Raw genomic sequence first — 20,595 nt, forward strand, 5'->3', positions numbered from 1 at the left:
AAGAAGAAGCTGATAACACCATTAAGCTCCATTTAAGATGTTCCATCACACCGTTTGTGCAAGAGAAGTAACAGAGAGGTCAACAGATGAATCAGGGATGAATATGGTAGAAGAAATAAATAGAAAATAATAATAATAAAATAAAATGCAATGAAAGGCACACAGTGTAGAGCAGAGCTGAAGAATGGAAAGAAAGTGTGTGGAGAAAACCAGACGACGATAATAATATGAGACGTGTGGGAAGGGGGCCTAACTGGTGTACACACGTTATGAAAGTATGACACATAGCCTGAAATGAACAATCTGGTGATGAGGAGTGTACGAATTTGTAAAACAAAGAAATGAAATAACAAGAGGGAAAGGACTCTCATTATTGTAGAAGTCTTCCTCGTGAACAGCTGGATTTTCTTCTGAAGACGTGGAGCAAAGTTCTCTGTGAAACATAAAGTGTTTCACCTTGTTTTCCTGACATGACATAAGCCCAAAAGTTATCATGTCTACAAATATGGGCCGTGAAAGCATCGATGTTAACATAATCATCAACACTGGCATGACAGCCCTTTGTGGGCCTTGACCTTCTGAAAAAGTTTTTTTCCCCACTTTCCTGTTCAAGTGCAGAGCTCCTCCAATTCTTGATTCCAATTATCTTTATATCCTCTCTCCCCCTTTCTACCCATCTTAACTTTGGCCTGCCAACTTTCCTGATTCTTTCTGGTACTTCATTAAATATCTTCTTTATCATTCTGTCATTAGCACGCAGCATACATCCTGCCCACTCCAACATTCAGATCTTTATGCAGTTAACAATGTTTGGTTTGGTATATAAATTATACAATTCATGATTATATTTTCTTCTCCAGATGCCATTTTCTTCCACTGGCCCAAAAATTTGCCTCAAAATCCTTCTTTCAAATATACCGAGCTGTCTTTCATCAGATTTTGAGAATGTTAATACAGGCTTTACTTAAACTTTATTCATCAGGACTTTAGTTTCCCTGAAAAGAAGCCTAGACTTCAGATGTTTTCTGAGGCCATGATAGCACTTGCCAGCAGACAGTACAGGTTTTTGGATTTCAGAACTAACATTGTTCTTGGAATTAACTTCTGATCCAAGGTAGGGAAAGCTACGCACAACATCAAGCTTATATGAGCCAATTTCTATGAATGTAGATCCACTAGGGTAGTCTTTCTTGGTTACGGACATGTACTTAGTTTTTTATTAATTAGGCTGTAAATTCATCTTTCTTGCTGCTTTTCAAGGCTGTGAAAGCATCTCTCAAAGCTCTTGGCGTTCTTGCAATTAAATCAATATGCCAAAATTTGAACTGATTTATATAAGATGGTTCCCCTTGTGTTGATACTCAAATCTCTAACGACTTACTCCAAAGCTATATTGATTGACAGATAGACAGACAGACAGACAGACAGACAGACAGACAGACAGACAGACAGACAGACAGACAGACAGACAGATAAATAAATAAATAAATAAATAAATAAATAAATAAATAAATAAATAAATAAATAAATAAATAAATAAATAAATAAATAAATAAATAAATAAATATACTGTAATTCAGTTTCAGGACATTCCTGTGACAGTCCAATGGATTTCTGTGCATTTGGACTGTTGAAACTACATTTCCAACATGCTTTACCTTTGGTCACTGTAAGTGGTATGTTCATTCGTCACCAGATGGCTCGCTACATGCTGGGCTCGCTACATGCTGACTCAGCACTAGCATTCCAAGCAGGAGCTGACGACACCATTAAGCTCCACGTAAGATGTTCCATCACATTGTGGTGCGCATGAGAAGTCCATCCACCCTGAATGGTCAATGAAAGGCTTGCAGGGGGGAATGGGAGAGTATTTCATGCCTATGCTCCACCAGAGTAAGCACCAATCTCTGATGACAGGCAATAGTCCACAGAGCTGGGGGTCCAAACCAAGCATGACCAGTAGTGGCAGTGTAGTACATTGTAAGGTGATATTGTACAAAGGTGATGACCCTTGAAAATTGGTCGAATATAAACTGAACGACCTCCTATATTTGTAAGATGCTCATTACCTAAGGGTCTGAAATAAGGTATCACATAAAATTTTATAAAACTGTCATTATTTTGACACAAATAAAATTATATAGTTGAGTAGAATGTTAATATAACAAAAGTATACACAAAAATTGAATTTTCCCTAAAGTGCAGATTTTAATTTCTTCCAAATTTGGTAGAAAAAAAATTGTAATGGTTCATGTTTGTGGGTTACTGTAGTCACGTAGTAGTTTGTGAACCATGGGCAACGGCTGAGTGGCCTAGTAAGTGGTCCTGAGAGTCGGGATACCAGTTGCTATGGAATGGGAGTGGGCATCTCGGACATATTCTGAGTCGTGGCCCTTCTTGTGCTCAGGCGGCTAGGACTATACAATTCACCGGTGGTCCATAACCCGTTAGAGGAGATATCCTCACTTGGACTATGTGCAAGTAGGGCAGCATCCTGCTTCATGAATTTACCGAGCTCAGAACACTTTAAGGAAGCCTCAGACCTATGGGAGTAATGGAGTCCCGCTCCCATTTGACAGGCGAGGGACTCCTTGGAAACAACTTGGCGAACGAAATGGAATTAGATGGGGAGCTATCAATATTAATGGGGCTTATGGAAGAAAGAAGGTAGAACTGGCTGAGTCAGCAAAGAGGATGCATCTGGATGTGCTAGGAGTAAGTGATATTCGGGTAAGGGGAGATAACGAGGAAGAGATAGGAGATTATAAAGTGTACTTGACGGGTGTTAGAAAGGGAAGGGCAGAGTCTGGGGTAGGGCTCTTTATCAGGAATACCATTGCACGCAACATAGTTTCTGTTAGGCACGTAAATGAGCGAATGATATGGGTAGATTTGTCAGTGGGAGGAATTAGGACAAGAATTGTGTCCGTGTATTCACCGTGTGAGGGTGCAGATGAGGATGAAGTTGACAAGTTTTATGAAGCATTGAGTGACATCGTGGTCAGGGTCAACAGCAAGGATAGAATAGTGCTAATGGGCGATTTCAATGCAAGAGTTGGGAATAGAACTGAAGGATATGAAAGGGTGATTTGTAAATTTTGGGGAGATATGGAAGCTAATGGGAATGGGAAGCGTTTGCTGGACTTCTGTGCTAGTATGGGTTTAGCTGTTACGAATACATTCTTCAAGCATAAGGCTATTCACCGCTACACATGGGAGGCTAGGGGTACCAGATCCATAATAGACTATATCTTAACAGACTTTGAATTCAGGAAATCTGTTAGGAATGTACGAGTTTTTCGCGGATTTTTCGATGATACAGACCACTATCTGATCTGTAGTGAACTAAGTATCTCTAGGCCTAGGGTAGAGAAAGTGAAATTAGTCTGCAAACAAATAAGGGTAGAAAATCTCCAGGACGAGGAAATTAGACAGAAGTACGTGGATATGATTAGTGAGAAGTTTCGAACAATAGACAGTAAGCAGGTTCAGGATATAGAAAGTGAATGGGTGGCATACAGGGATTCTGTAGTAGAAACAGCAAGGGAATGCCTAGGAACAACTGTGTGTAAAGATGGGAAAAGGCGAACATCTTGGTGGAATGATGAAGTGAGAGCAGCCTGTAAACGTAAAAAGAAGGCTTATCAGAAATGGCTCCAAACAAGGGCCGAAGCTGACAGGGATTGGTAGTACGTAGATGAAAGAAACAGAGCGAAACAAATAGTTGTTGAATCCAAAACGAAGTCATGGGAAAATTTTGGTAATAACCTGGAAAGGCTAGGTCAAGCAACAAGGAAACCTTTCTGGACAGTTATAAAGGATCTTAGGAAGGGAGGGAAAAAGGAAATGAACAGTGTTTTGAGTAATTCAGGTGAACTCATAATAGATCCCAGGGAATCACTGGAGAGGTGGAGGGAATATTTTGAACATCTTCTCAATGTAAAAGGAAATCATCATGGTGGTGTTGCAAACAGCCAAGCTCATGGGGAGGAGGAAAATAATGTTGGTGAAATTATGCTTGAGGAAGTGGAAACGATAGTAAATAAACTCCATTGTCATAAGGCAGCAGGAATAGATGAAATTAGACCTGAAATGATGAAGTATAGTGGGAAGGCAGGGATGAAATGGCTTCATAGAGTAGTAAAATTAGCATGGAGTGGTGGTAAGGTACCTTCAGATTGGAGAAAAGCAGTAATTGCACCTATCTATAAGCAAGGGAACAGGAAGGATTGCAACAACTATCGAGGTATCTCATTGATTAGTATACCAGGCAAAGTATTCACTGGCATCTTGGAAGGGAGGGTGCGATCAGTCGTTGAGAGGAAGTTGGATGAAAACCAGTGTGGTTTCAGACCAGAGAGAGGCTGTCAGGATCAGATTTTCAGTATACGCCAGGTAACTGAAAAATGCTACGAGAGGAATAGGCAGTTGTGTTTATGTTTCGTAGATCTAGAGAAAGCATATGACAGGGTACCGAGGGAAAAGATGTTCGCCATACTGGGGGACTATGGAATTAAAGGTAGATCATTAAAATCAATAAAAGGCATTTATGTTGACAATTGGGCTTCAGTGAGAATTGATGGTAGAATGAGTTCTTTGTTCAGGGTAATTACAGGAGTTAGACAAGGCTGTAATCTTTCACCTTTATTGTTCGTAGTTTACATGGATCATCTGCTGAAAGGTATAAAATGGCAGGGAGGGATTCAGTTAGGTGGAAATGTAGTAAGCAGTTTGGCCTATGCTGACGACTTGGTCTTAATGGCAGACTGTGCCAAAAGCCTGCAGTCTAATATCTTGGAACTTGAAAATAGGTGCAATGAGTATGGTATGACAATTAGCCTCTCGAAGACTAAATTGATGTCAGTAGGTAAGAAATTCAACAGAATTGAATGTCATATTGGTGATACAAAGCTAGAACAGGTCGATAATTTCAAGTATTTAGGTTGTGTGTTCTCCCAGGGTGGTAATATAGTAAGTGAGATTGAATCAAGGTATAGTAAAGCTAATGCAGTGAGCTTGCAGTTGCGATCAGCAGTATTCTGTAAAAAGGAAGTCAGCTCCCAGACGAGACTAACTTTACATCGGTCTGTTTTCAGACCAACTTTGCTTTACGGGAGCGAAAGCTGTGTGGACCCAGGATATCTCATTCATAAGTTAGAAGTAACAGACATGAAAGTAGCAAGAATGATTGTTGGTACAAACAGGTGGGAACAATGGCAGGAGGGTACTCGGAATGAGGAGATAAAGGCTAATTTAGGAATGAACTCGATGGATGAAACTGTACGCATAAACCGGCTTCGGTGGTGGGGTCATGTGATGCGAATGGAGGAGGATAGGTTACCTAGGAGAATAATGGACTCTGTTATGGAGGGTAAGAGAAGAAGAGGGAGACCAAGACAACAATGGTTAGACTCGGTTTCTAATAATTTAAAGATAAGAGGTATAGAACTAAATGAGGCCACAACACTAGTTGCAAATCGAGGATTGTGGCGACGTTTAGTAAATTCTCAGAGACTTGCAGACTGAACGCTGAAAGGCATAACAGTCTATAATGATAATGTATGTATGTATGTATGTATGTATGTAAAAATTTGTATTCAATCAAGTAAACAAAAAGGTGGTTAAGAATACTGATTCTTTGGTACGGTGAATCGTGAAAAAATAAACAATAGTTAGTAATACTGTCCAAAGAGAGTTACACCTACAGAACAAAATGTTCTACATTATTGCTTACATTCAAAAATTAACACAAGCCTGCAAATTTACACTTATTGATTATTGCCTAAAGTAAATAAAATGAGTTGATGTAATTCTGGTGTGCTGAATACGAATTTTCAATCACATCAGGTTCTTTAAAATGTTTCTTTCTTTAAAATTGCCTTTATAATTTAAATATGATTTTAATTATTCCAGAAGTGAAATATACTTAAAAGAATACACCAACTAAACAACTAAAATGTAACTTGTTGAAATTATGTATATGGCATTTCATATACTACACAACTCAATAAAGAAAACTGCATACAGCATATATTTACATTTTATGTTATTTTTGATCATGTTTTTAGTGTTAAAATGTCTAGTTTACTACATTACTGGAAGTATATTAGCACAATGTATCACATTTTAGCTAGTTTTCTGATTTAAAAAATGACAGTCATTGCTTCTTTGCACATAAGGTCCTCATGCTCCTCTTTCTTTGATGTTTGGCCTCACGTATTTCACACTTTATCATACAACGTTAGTCTGCAAGCATACTGATGTGCTCCTATATCTCTGTTACCTTCTTTTGAACTCCTGCAGAGCCGTGAGAAATTGTTCACCTTGCTCTTCATTCAAAGAACCTAGATATTCAGGGGAAGTAACCTGATGACAAAACAGAAAATGCATTTGGAGAATCATGTTACAACCAAGTTCCTTGTTTGCTTGAAGCATATTAACTACGTCTTGGTAATTAGGATCCTTGTTGTTACCAAGAAATTCTGTAACAAGGTTTCTGAAAGATACCCATGCTACCGTTTGTTTTTCATCCATAGTGTTTTTAAATACATCAGATATCAGTTTTCTTATATCAGGATAATTAAATATACTTTATTTTAATTTTGATTCAGATAGAAGAAGAAATTTTGAATTAATGTTCTCAAAACAGTCTCTTTATTTAGAGTATTCCCAAACTGTTTCATTAGGCCACGCTTAATATGGACAAGTGGCAAGAGGACTTTAGAGGGACTCACAAGGCTTTGGTGCACAACATTCTCAGAACCAATTTCAAAATTTTATCGAGGTGGCCAATTTTTCTTAATCCAGAGATCAAACTCGTGCTGTTATCCCACCGACCAAACAGAAAAAAAAAACCCACACCACATGAAACCAAATTGCTGATCCAGCAGCTTAATCAGTCTAATCAGTCCATTTTTATTTTTAGAAATGTTTTGATTTCGAAATAGGCACGAAATGCCTTTTCGACAAATTCTATGATATTACGTCTCTCTTTAGGCAATACTTATTTCCCACACATATATAGGATGTTACAGCATAATTTCAGGTTTGGATTTCTCACATATCGCAAAGGGAAAAAAAAAAAAAAAAAGGTATATAGAAATGGGTCCAGAAATGTGTACTTTCCGACATATCAGACGCTGTCAAGGGCTTGAAACTCAGGTGTTGCGGGCTAGCATGCATGAACTGATGTACTCCAGTCATTACCTTACAAAAGGTGTTCAAAAGGCCCGACTCCTGCCATATTGCAGGCTTGTGCTCGTCGTCGCATAGGTTACGAACACACTCAAATATGCTCAGTGTTTTATGTATTGTTTAAAAGGAAATTAATGTTATGCTATGAAGTGTTGCTTCATCCTTCACAAGAGTCTCATACAACAAAAAGTTTACATAACCCCACACAAAGAAGTCCAAAAAGTTTAGATTATAATTTTTTGTTAGTTTTTGTAACGTCATACTACTACACATCAAAGGTTTTCAGCAACACAAGTATGGGGGAAGTGATAGGAGTGGGATGATAGAGTCTTTGGCCATAATTAAAGGTATAGCACTGGCATTTTCCAGGTATGAAAATGGGAAACGACAGAAAACCATCTTCAGGGCTGTTAAAGGTGGGATTCAAATCCAACATTTCCTGAATAAAAGGTCACAGCTACATGACCCAAAACTGCATTGCCAACTCGCTCGTTTGGGTTTAGACCAGGCGATCGTGGAGGCAAAGAAAGTAAAAGTAAACATTTCTGGACTCATGTTTATACACAGTTTTTTCCTTCTCAATATGTGAGGAATCCAGCCCTGAAATTTATGCCTTGTAATTTCGAAGACACTCTGTATAACAAAAGGGATCCGGAATATTTATATTGTACATCCTCAATACAATATGGTAATCACTTTATTACTGAACTGTAAGCTAACAACATTCTTCTCCAACATAAAGCTTGAAACTGACTTTGTTTCCAGGTAAAACAGAGAATAATGAAACCAGGCGATGTGCATAAGTGCATGATAAGTGCATGAAATCTCGCAAAGTGGATGGTCAACATTTCTATCCCTCACAAATAAAGATCAAGGCACGGCTGAGTGTAATCTTGCTCACTCTAACTACCTGATCCATAAGCCCTCATTAGATAAGAAACATTCGATGTCCTCGATACCTTAAAAGTACACAGAATTAATTTTTTGTTTTCACAAGCTGACATAATACAGGGTGTCACAAACCTTTTGGGTCAAATTGAAACAGGTGATAGTGGGTCTACAACTGATTATATTGAGATATGGAACCAATGGTCAGAAATGCATATATTTATTGTGTTATGGACATATATAGCATACACCATATAACAACCACTTAGTTCATGATAATCGTTCAAAGCGACGACCACCAGCCTCAATGCATGTATTGCAACAGAGCAAGCAGTTCTGCCCGCACTCTCGCAAAGCTCCCGGGTGTCTGTTGTGTACCAGGAGACAGGCAACTTGGACCCTAGCAAGCATGTCTTCATCCATTTCCACAGCACAATAAATACGACTTTTAACGTTTCCAATCATCATTACACTGCACAGGTTCACACCAGACTAAAGTACAAAGCAGAACTAACTGAAAAGATCGGCAGTAGAAACACATGTTTCATCAGCAGGACGGGCGAGTGCTGTCTTCATATCACATGACATCACGCAGAAGGCAGCCAGGGAGAGAAACAAGTGAGCGCGATGCGGGAAGACACCCCCTGGGCAGTGGCATTTTTCAACAAGATAATGTGCCATGTTACAAGGCCAGGAGTGTGATGAAGTGGTTCGAGAAACACAATGGCGAGTTGCAATTGATGTACTGCCCCCCCCAAATCACCCGATCTCAACCCAAACACATCTGGGATATGACTGAACGTGGCGTCTGAGCTCAATCACCCCCCCTCCCTAGAATTTGACTTGTGTGTGCAGATGTAGTGCCAACTCCCTTCAGCAACCTACCAAGGCCTCACTGCTTTCATGCCAAGACACGTCACCACTGTTATCCGTGCCAAAGGTGGACATACCAGCTACTAGGTAGGTGGTAATAATGTTCTGGCTGATCAGTGTGAGTAGCATATCAAGACTTGCTTCTGCTTCAAACAGGGAAAAAGAATTACAGAGACATACCAAATGTTAAAGATGAAACTGCAATCAGCATGATGTGGAAAACATTCATCGATACTGGAGAAAATGTGGCAGTTCAGATCTAAATGTGAAAGTTACGCAGAATATTTTTATTTTGACATAACAGTGTTGTTGACCATAAATTACTATACGAGGGTCAAATGGTGAACTGCTTGTATTATTTCGAAGTCTTGAGACATCTGAGAAAAAATTTCACAATGAAAAAAATCAGAATTGTAGAGAAACATCTCTTGGAATCTAGGACAATGTGCCAACTCACTCAACACAGGTTCTTCACAAATTGTTAATGAACACAACAATAACTGTGCTCTGTCATCCACCCTATTAACCACACATTGCCCTAGCAAACATATTTCAGCTTTCCAAATAGAAATTCACTCTGAAAGAGTGACGATTTAAATCAATTGCAGAAATCAAACTGAAGTTGCAGGCACACCTGTGCGCGATCTTCCAAATTGCCGACAGACTGCTCCTGTAAGTTGAAATAGCGTTGAGAAAGTTGTATTCATAGAAAAGAGGAGTACTTTGAAGGTGACAAAGTTAACTAGGCTGTTGTTAAGCCGTCTTAACAGAGTTAGGTATTTTCAAAGGTAGCTTATATATCGAACAGGCCTCATAGAAACAATGGTAAATGACCAACAGGAGCACTCAGGATATTATCATTGTGAGCATTTTCATGTGACTTATAGCATTAAAAAAAACACATACTGAACCATATTGGTCATTGTCCAAGAGTCATGATTTTAGCCGGAGAGATCGAGTACATTCGAGACCACCTGGAAGATACGTGTTTACTAATTTATTGCCTGGGAGAGGTTGAGTGAGTGCAATTCTCGTGGGAAAGGAGCAGCTGAATAATTAGGAAATCTCTGGAAGCTCATAAGATAAATTTATGACCCCAGTCAAGCACTTTAATTTAGACACAGGACGCTACACACTTCACAAAGGTGGCGTGCCAACAAAGGATTTGGAGCGAAAAGGAAATTAATTTATATTTTAGAATACAGAATAGATGTATTTAATCTGAGAGGAAAATTGCAACCTCCATAATTGGCACAAAATTTTGATATGTGACATGAGCCTAGTTACAAGTGCATATTGGAGATAAGTACTAGGCGCGCGCTATGCATATCAACCGCGGGCGGGAAGAGCTTGCGGGTAAATCATTAGCTTGGGTATGCGAGCCGTATTATAAACAGGCGGCTGAAGAGCGCTGGAGATCCACTCACTGACTGTCGAGCTGTTGCGACGGCGTGATACAACTCCAAGTGGACATCGAGATTAAGAGCTGAGCGGCGAGCAGCTATCATCCAGCACAATCTATTGGGGAATGGAAGTGCGTAAATAACCGCATAATCAAGTTGAATCCTTCATACTACATGTGTTTGCCTGCCTGTCATGAACATGTACTGCCTATAACTCCACTGCCTCGCTAGTAGCTTCATATCACTTTGAGGGCCAAGTATTAGAAACAAAGTTCGTAATCTTATGATAGCTCAGATTATTTCTGGAAGAACATCTCTGTGATAGAACGACTGGATCTAGTCACCATATGTGAATCCGTGAACTATTGATATAGTCGACTTAACTCTAGTAGTGAACGGGGTTTTAAAACGTGCGAGAGGGACATTAGTGGAGACAGGCATCGAATCAAAACTCTCGGTAACTTATGTCTCTTTACAGTTCCCCTCCACCGATCCAGCGAGAGCAACGTCGCAGAGAACGAGAAAGGAGGACGGCAAGCTGTAGAAACGGAGCAGCCATCAAGACATCGAGCATCGACGCGGGGACACCAGGAAGGCAAGCTCACCACGACACCGAAGAAGACACCTGACAACCTTCACAGAAGCTGCCGGAGAAGCCTTTACCAGCCAGCAGAATTCCAGTAATCCATCTAACTTTGCGGCTAGCAGTGACAACCGTCAACATGAAATAAACTCCAGGGGTCCATACAGAGCTGCCTCGCAATGTCTTTGGTACTTCCAGGTCAGACAGATCCAATTTATTCTAAGCATGGGATAGATCAAAATTAGAACTCAAGATGGCCGTGAGCCACGACAGTAGCTCTCCAATGTATATAAGGATTTGTATAATGTAAATATGCACAGACCTCGAACTCAGGGCAGTAGGATAGATAGTAGATTGTATATTTTCCACTTGTATAAATTTCTGTTTCTTTTTCGTGGCATCTTTTACGTCTTGGTCATATTAGCTAGATCTCTTAGTCAGTTACGGCCGTTTCGACAGCAGTGTTGATTTTCATTGGTGGTCGTACGTAATTTTTACAAACTGGAGACTTACTCCTTGACTTGCATGGGTTAGTGTGGTTGGGTGTGTGAGCCATCGCGCTGGAGATGTAGATGCGCTAAATATATAGCTTATTGCACGCCTTGACATTATGTGACTTTGCGCTGTTGAATGATGTATAATTAAGATATGTTCATTACGCCTTATTGTAGCCAGGAAATTGTAGTGCCAGGGGATTTTACCCTTATGCAGTAGCGTGCATTGTGGGCATGCAGGCTAAGCCGGGCTTACCCGTTGGTCTTGAGAAGCAAAGTAAACACTAATGTAACTGTAAGTGCAATCATTCATTTTATCTTGTCAGTTGGCAATACTATTTTTTTAATAACTCATTTGCTGCAATGTGTTTTTCTGCGGTATGTAGAACAAATTCTGCAGTGCGAATTTCTGCAGTAGCGAGGGTACGCGATACACCTACCGCTTGGCTCACCCAGCGTAAAATTCAAGGTGACGCAAGCTTAGTAACCGCGCCAGTAAGCGAACTTGGTAAGCCGAAAACTCAACGCTGCCCGGCTTGATCGCACGGTGTAGCTGTGTGAAGCAGCTTGCAGCTTTGAGTTTATGATAAGTTTATTTACTGTGATTTGGCTTATTGTTGAAACAGCTCTTGCGAGTAAGAACTGACATCATTGAAAAAAAATTTAAAGTACGAGTATCCAGTTCCTTTTAGAACTGAAAATTAATTTTTCCTAAAATGTAACAATGTGAGAAAAACTTGCCTACTAGTAGGTACCAGCATTGTAGTGGACCATGTGACGTGCTTCTATAGGAGCGTACGTTCTAATGATTTCCATAATAATAACATGCAACGTGGGCAGTGCTTATAATTAGCCTGTGACGTAAGTGCGTAATTGTGCATCTATGTAGAAGTATTTAGTGAAATGTAATTTTTTCTTAGTTTCATTTATCATAATATTTGCAATGGCTGACTCAATTTTTGTGTGATTGAAGAACTGTTGGACAAACCGTTTCGTTTTAGGAGCTTATGTGAGAAACTAGAAATTTTCCAATCTGGAAAACCTTCAGATATGCCCAACCTTTAAGGGACGCATAGAAACAAAAATCAAGAGTACGTTCGTCATTTCAACCTTCACAGTACAGTAAAACAGAATGGATTTCTGGACGTTCCAAATTTAATAAACTATTTTGCTGGCCATGTTTACTCTTTGCAAAAGAACAAACTGTTTGGTCCAACACTGGTTTTGATAATCTGAGTAACTTGCACAATGCCATTCAAAAGCATGAGAAATCGCAGTCACACATTTCTGCATTGAGAACGTTTCGAAAATCTAGAATTGATATTCAGCTTAATGTTCAATTGCGTGCAAGCACTGTACAATATAATGAGACAGTTCGGAAAAACAGAGAGGTGCTCAAGCGATTGACTGATGTGTGATTTTTAGCCTCTCACGAATTTACCATTCCGTAGACATTCTGAAGGTGAAGATTCTTTGACAGCGGTGCTTATTTGGGTGCATTGAACTTACTCGCCATTTACGATGCGTCGTTATGTACCCACCAAGAAACATCCACCGTGTTCCGCGAAACTTCAAACAGGATACAAAATGAATTATTAAAGGCTGTCAGTGATGTAGTTTTGAAAAATGTGAAGTCAGAAATAAAACACGCTATCTTTGTTGCCTTTTTTTCTTGACGAGACTTTAGACATGAATTCGTCTCAACTATCAACTACCCTGAGATACATTACGTTGAATCTGAAAGTGACGAAGCTCACGAAAGGTTCATTTCTTTCACTGATGTCAGCGCAGATCGAACAGCCAGTGGTCTGCTTGAACATGTGAAAAACATTGTTACTGAGTTTGACTTAAACTACAGGTTAGCTGCTCAAACGTTTGACGGGGCAGCTGTGATGGCCGATCACACAAATCGACTAAGAACCAAAGTGCAAGAACGCTTTCCGAAGGACATATTTATCCATTGCTTTAGTCGCAAGCTTAATCTGATTTTGTCACAGTCAGTTTCCTGTATCAAGGAAGGTGTTTTTTTCTATTTGCTTTACGTCGCACCGACACAGATAGGTCTAATGGTGACGATGGGACAGGAAAGGGCTAGGACTGGCAAGGAAGCGGCTGTGGACTTTATTAATGTACAGCCCCAGCATTTGCCTGGTGTTTTCAGACCTTAACGTGATTAGGACAAGCCCTCTAAACGATCTCATGAACTGCAAGAATTTAAAGCTAAGAGGATACCTAGAAATTCTCTGGCACGGTAGAAATTTTCATCTCGTCTTGTTCACTCAGTGAAAGAACATCGCACTACATTCCTTGAATTCTTTCGGAGTGTTTTAGATGAAAGCTCAAACTGGGACAGTGAACAGTAGTAGCGGCACAAGGTTTCATGAAATTTCTAACTAGTTTTGAAACTTCCTTTTCATTACTGATTTTTAGCAACATCTTTACTTCCACTAATATCCTTTTCAATGTCCTTCAATCCAAGCATTCATACGTCCTATATTGCTCCGAGAAAGTTCACGAAATCAAAAGAGAATAAACCTCAGGAATAAGTGCGGCATAACTTGGGCCGAGACTCTGGTAATTCATGGTGTCGAAGACTCTCCACCAACTAAACGATAATGTCGGGAAGAAGATCCAATAATTTCAAGGAAATGCCTTTACCGCTCTATTTTGACAACATTATTGTACAATTAGACGAACGTTTTGGATCATTAAACCAATTACAACTTACATCCATGTTGGATCCTCTGAAGTATGAAGCGCACAGAGCTACTTTTCCTCATTCTGCTTGTGAAAATCTTGAACTGTCTTATAAATACTTGTTTGATTCTATCCGTTTGAAGAATGAACTTACCGTGCTGTATTCGTTTGACGAATTTTATGGTCAGCACCCTCATCAGTTAGTGTGTTCTCTGAAAAGCAAACAATTAGATGCAGCTCTGTCTGAAATATACAAGTTGGGTGTACTTATAGTAACTGTTCCAAGCACAACAGCGTCAGTTGAAAGATCGTTTTCAGCTCTCAGGAGGATTATGAGGTCAACACAGAGTCAAGAGCGACTTTCAGGCTTGGCAGTTCTGTTCATAGAAAAGGAAGGTCTGCACGAACTGAAAAGCATAGACACATTTTATGATAATGTCATCACAATATTCACATAAAGAAGAGAGACGACTAGATTTCACCTTCAAGTAGACTCAAAGCAACAAAAAATGTTGTGGAGGGACTTATTGCATAGTTTTGTTAGTAGTGGAGCATACAGTGGACAATAGAAGAACGTCTGCAAAAACGTAGCAAATAAGTTACTAATAATTTTGAGATAAGCCTATGTGTTCAATGTAATATGCACGATGCTGTTGCATCAGTGTCAGAGGTATTTCAAGTCGGCTTTATGGCTGTAAGAGGACAGAAAGTATTCTGGTACATAAATAAGAGATCAAGGAGTTTTTTTAACAGAAGTGACAGGTAATTCATTAAATAAACGTGATTTCTACTAATCTATGAATTTTGAAGTAAAAAACTTGAATAAAATAATTTTCAGACAAAAACGCAACAATGGCACGCTTGTCTTCCTTTTTCTTATGGATTATGCACTGTAATTGGGAATAAATAAACTATTTCTATACATCTTAATAAGTTAATTGCAACTTTAAAAATTATATCGACTTTTTAAATCTACAGATGTGATGTCACTAATTATTTTGTATTTCCTGAAACTCCAAGGATTTGACATGATACCGTACGCTTTGGTTAGAAGTCCTTCAATTTTCATGAGATTAAACTTAACTTTATATGGTTAGAGCTTGGTTACATTCTTTATATAATGATGTACGTTAAATTGTACTTCCTACATCCGGTAATTAGTACGTCCTATGTTGGACAGCATACCCACTTTTCGAAACCACCGCACGCCACTGCCCTTATGTAATGATGGAGAAGCCCTGTGGAGGCAGATATGAGAGAATGATATTTACGTCTTAGGCATATGAAGGCAGATATGAGATGATGATTATGTAATTTCGGCACTATGGATGTGAGATGTACGTAATAGTAGACGGATGTACGGGGCAGGAATTCCCTGTAGTCGAACAGCTGTGTGCATCAGATAGGGTGGCATGGCTAACACTCTCCTATGTGATTTATGTGAGTCAAGGAAGCCAAGTTTGACGTCACAGGCAAGAATTTTGTATCTCGCTGTCTGCGTTTTTTTTCTTAAGTGGTCTGAAGGGGAGTCGCCCGTGGCCTTGGCTTTGTGAATGGCTGCCTGCTAAGACCGTATTCTGTTTGTATGGCCGTGTTCTTCTTAGATTTGCCACTTGTTCATTCTGCTACCAAATGTCGGAACTGTAATTTTGATGGTTTTATTTATGAGTTTACTAGCTGATGTACCCGTGCTTCGCTACGGGATTCTCAGAAAGACTGACTTTGTGGTTTTCCTAACCTGAGATCAACATAGGTCATTACAAAAACGTAAGTATGAATGTAGCGATTAAAACAATGCTATCATATAAAATACTCGATCAAATGGAAGGCCGCACGTTTTATCACTTTTAACGAACAGTGCTGCGGTTAGATTGCGGTGCTAATCTAATAGTTCAAAGTTCCAGAGCTGGGATGACCAGGCCGCAGATTGCCTTGAACACTCATCTGCCATTATTCCGTTAAATATGCACACTGTTCATTCCAGTCAGTGCCTCAGAGTAGGGATTGAATAGCCCGAATGCTATGATGATCTAGTGTGTTACGCACCAGTAGTATCAGAAAATGTATAAACCAGGGGAATGGCATGCTAAAGAAGAAAGTTATCTACTCCCCAGCTACTTCCCATCAATATTCAGACAGGCTGTTACACTCTGTACGACTGGGCGAGTTGACCGTGTGGTTAGCGGTGCGCAGCTGTGAGCTTGCATCCGAGAGATAGTGGATTCGAACCCCATTGTCGGCAGCGCTGAAGATGGCATTCCGTGGTTTCCCACTTTCATACCAGTCAAATGCTAGGCCTGTACCTTAATTAAGGCCTAAGGCACTCCTAGCCCTTTCCTATACCATCGTCGCCATAAAACCCATCTATGTCGGTGCAACGTAAATCAAATAAAAAAATACTCTGTACGCAGCAGTAATCCTATCTACCGGAGATGAGGGGCAACAGAAGACACAAAGCACATCACGACAAAAAATGGTCAATGTAATGTTATTGTTGATCAATGTTATGAGCTTTCTATATTGTAGGCCTTCACATTTAGTTTTCTTTCCACTCTGTGATTTGTAAAATATTTTATACCATAAACTGTAGTTTCTTATTCTCCGACTTTACATACCGATTTTCATTAAATACTCGTTTTCTCGTTACTCGGCGCTGATATGGAATTATTAACAAAAATCCAAATTCAAGAATATCTTTGTGATCATAGCCAGTACGGTAACAATGCATAAGACATGAATAATATGAAATTTAATACTATATAACCTTAGTTATGTAGCATTCATCGATTACACCTCTAATAAGAAATATTTGATAATTACATTTTAGGCCTTCCCCTAAACTACCATTTCACTCAGCGTGAATAAAAAAATTTACAGCCTAGACTATAGCGACTTATTTCCTGACTTTGTATACCGATTTTCATCAAGATAGGACTACTAATAACAACAATATTTGATAATTAAATTTTAGGCCTTCCCCTAAACTACCATTTTTCTCAGCATGAATACAATTATTGATAGCCTAGATTGTAGCAACTTATTCCCCAACTTTTCATACCCATTTTCTTTAAAATACGACCACTAATAACATAAACAGTTGAGAATTCAATTTTAGGCCTTCCCCTAAACTACCATTTCACTCAGTGTGAGTAAAATGATTTATAGCCTAGATTGTAGAGGCTCATCCCCCGACTTCACATACCGATTTTCATTAGACCACTAATAACATAAATAGTTGAGAATTCAATTTTAGGCCTTCCCCTAAACTACCATTTCACTCAGCGTGAGCAAAATGATTTATAGCCTAGATTGTAGAGGCTCATCCCCCGACTTCATATACCGATTTTCATTAAATTCTCTTCAACCGTTTTCTCGTGATGCGTGTACATACATACAGACAGACAGACAGAAATTACGGAAATGTAAAAAATGCATATTCTTCTTACTGTGGACATGACCGATACAGAATTACCATTCTTTTCAAATTCTGAGCAATGTACAGACAAAACTCTTATTTTATATATATAGATGTATCTTAGGTATGCTGGACTGTGAGCTTTCATCCAGTCCAGACCTTGTACAGAGTAGTTTTGTTGTAAGTAGATGGCTCCTTTGAGATGTTTTGCACAATTTGTTTGTCTCACTCTTTACTTTGACTTATTCCGTGATTCCGTGACTGTTCCAGCTTGGCTGTGTGAATGAACTGAGACCTGAAAGTCAACTACGAATATCGAGTGACAATTATATGAGATGTTAATTCCTTGTCATTTATGTGAGAGATTTGGTCTTTTTATTGTAATAAATTATGTCCTTTTCACTGTGAATGCAGCGTTTTTCCCATCTTTTTATTTTAATGTTGATTATTCTTACCTGCTAGTTCACATATCCTGTTGTCTTATCGTGTGTTGCCCTATGTTTTTCCCATTTATCCCTGAGACATGCTTTATTTGAGTGTTGCTGTGCGAGGATATGTACGCAGGTAAGACTATGTGCATGAGCCCGCGCTTGTGGGAGTTTGTCACTACAATGCTCTTGTTTCGAGACCGGCATTCACCTGGCCGGAACCGAAGGGTGCTGTAGGGCACAATACATTTGTAGATAAATAACAAAAAAAATAATTTGTCTTACAAAAGTGATAGCCACAGAAAAATTTCCAGAAAATGACCCGTTAGTTATTCAAGATACAGTTCAAGAACACGCTGGAACAAGAACCAGGTGATATTCATTCTTTACTTGTTTATTATTCACCTAAAGATATGGAATGACTAACCAGTCTCAACAGACTATTATTATTATTTTTTTACAAGTTTCTTTACGTCACACCGACACCGATATACCTACAATTGATTGGAGGGGGTGATTCTGATCACCTGTTTATTAAAACCATAGGAACAACACAAAAATGAAATAAAATACTAATTTATCAGTCACTTAGAACACTAATCAGTAATCACACATTTTAGTGAGTCATAACCACTGCCCACTGTATGGACCCTATCTGACAAGGGAACTACCGATACGATCATATTGAAACCAACAATACAATTTCACTGAGAGAATGATATCATAAAATAGCGATGTACAAACGTTTAGCTGTCATTTCATACTGGAAGGTGACAAAATCTTGATTCAAAATCCATGTGGTAACGTAGATACTGGATAACCCTTTTGTCTTGATGGCTGGCGTAGCGCACAGTGGAATGGAGTAGAGTTATAGCTGTGCTGGAGAGAGATCGAACGAACTGGCATATTGCCGCACACCAAGGTTACTTTATTGTTAGGGAAAGAATGTGAAACGTAAATGAGGTGCGTTAATCACATGATAAAAACACAAATATTTATGGCACCACGCACAACGAATATCCACTTTAAGGCCTCAATGCTTTTTTTTTTTTCCAGTTTTCCTTACTTGTTTGAAGACAATGCTTTGCAGGCACTTTGAACTCAGGAGGCCTCTCGTCTACTAATGCCATTCCACGTCATCTCTCCGCTGACAGCTCGGAACATACCAAATGGAAATTCTAAGTTCCCATGGAGGGAATTAAATTCTTTTCCACCAATAGAGCATATCAAAAATCAGATCATAAATTAGATGGATGGCTTTTCCGGCGTTTGCTCTAGTCGAGCAGCTCTTCTTCTTTCTCTCAATTCCTTCCAACCCAAACTTTGCAACATTTTTGTACCGCTACTCTTTTGTCGGAAATCACCCAGAACAAATCGAGCTGCTTTTCTTTGGATTTTTTCCAGTTCTTGAATCAGGTAATCCTGGTGAGGGTCCCATACACTGGAACCATACTCTAGTTGGGGGTCTTACCAGAGACTTATATGCCCTCTCCTTTACATTCTTACTACAACCCCTAAACACCCTCATAACCATATGCAGAGATCTGTACCCTTTATTTACAATCCCATTTATGTGATTGCTAAATTTGGTGTATTTATTTTCAATTTATCAATATCATGTGCTTTTGTATGTGTGATTTACTGCAGTTGTTATGGAGCCCAAAATAAACACTGAGAACTTGATAACCTTAGTGTCGGAAAGACCAGTGGTGTGGGACCAATCTCTGGAAGAATACAAATCCAGGACAAACACAACAGAGGCATAGTGACAGATATGCCACGAAATCTCTAGTGATTTTAAGAATATGTCTGACAAGGAGAAAAATAAATACATTTGGTAAGTAGTGATAAATAATTTTATATCGTTTCATTATTTACAAACCACTCACAATACCAGTAGAAAATTATAGACTACTTAACAAAATTGTTGGTATTTCACAGAAAACAACTCTACTTCTATTATATATTTTACTAAATTGCCAGAGTGATGAGCCTTCTTCACCCACAAAATAGTGAGCAAATGTCTGCCTGACATATTTTGCATTCACGGTTCCTCGTTGTGTTTGAGAAAGCATGACCGTTATTGAGAGAGTATCCTCAAAATTGTGCAGTACCCCATCTCTTTCTCTAACAAAATTGTGAAGGACACAGCATGTTTGAACTATTTTTGTAACCAAAGGTGCAGACACATTGGGTGGTTGATGAAAAATCCTCCACTTGTTTGACAAGATAACGAACGTGCACTCCACATATCCTCTTGCTCTAGTCAAACAATAATTGTATACTTGTTTTTCAACATCAAGCATTTTTCCTCCATATGGTCACATGAGGTTGGGGTGTAGAGCAAATTCATCACTACTAGAACATAAGGAATGTCTTTACCCTGGCTGTGAGGTAATGGTTTCGGTAGCCTGACAGTTCGCTTTTGACTGCCTTCCAAAATAATGAATTTGAAAAATATTGCTCACAATATCCAACATCCATAAAATCCAACATAAACAAACAAACAAACAAACAAACAAACAAACAAACAAACAAACAAACAAACAAACAAACAAACGGTATTCACTATCTGCACCAGCCATTAAAACTACAGAAAAATAATATTGATAATTAACCT

The 20,595-nt window shown here is 39.1% G+C and overlaps 1 protein-coding gene across 2 annotated transcripts in view; it reads right to left on the reverse strand.

Moving 5' to 3' along the window:
- Positions 1-20,595, reverse strand: part of LOC136857904 (probable ATP-dependent RNA helicase DHX34) — a 330,161-nt gene that overhangs the window by 294,691 nt on the left and 14,875 nt on the right. The gene's annotated exons all lie outside the window — the stretch shown is intronic.

Source organism: Anabrus simplex, chromosome 1, assembly GCF_040414725.1.
Source record: "Anabrus simplex isolate iqAnaSimp1 chromosome 1, ASM4041472v1, whole genome shotgun sequence".
Classification (NCBI taxonomy): Eukaryota; Metazoa; Arthropoda; class Insecta; order Orthoptera; family Tettigoniidae; genus Anabrus; species Anabrus simplex.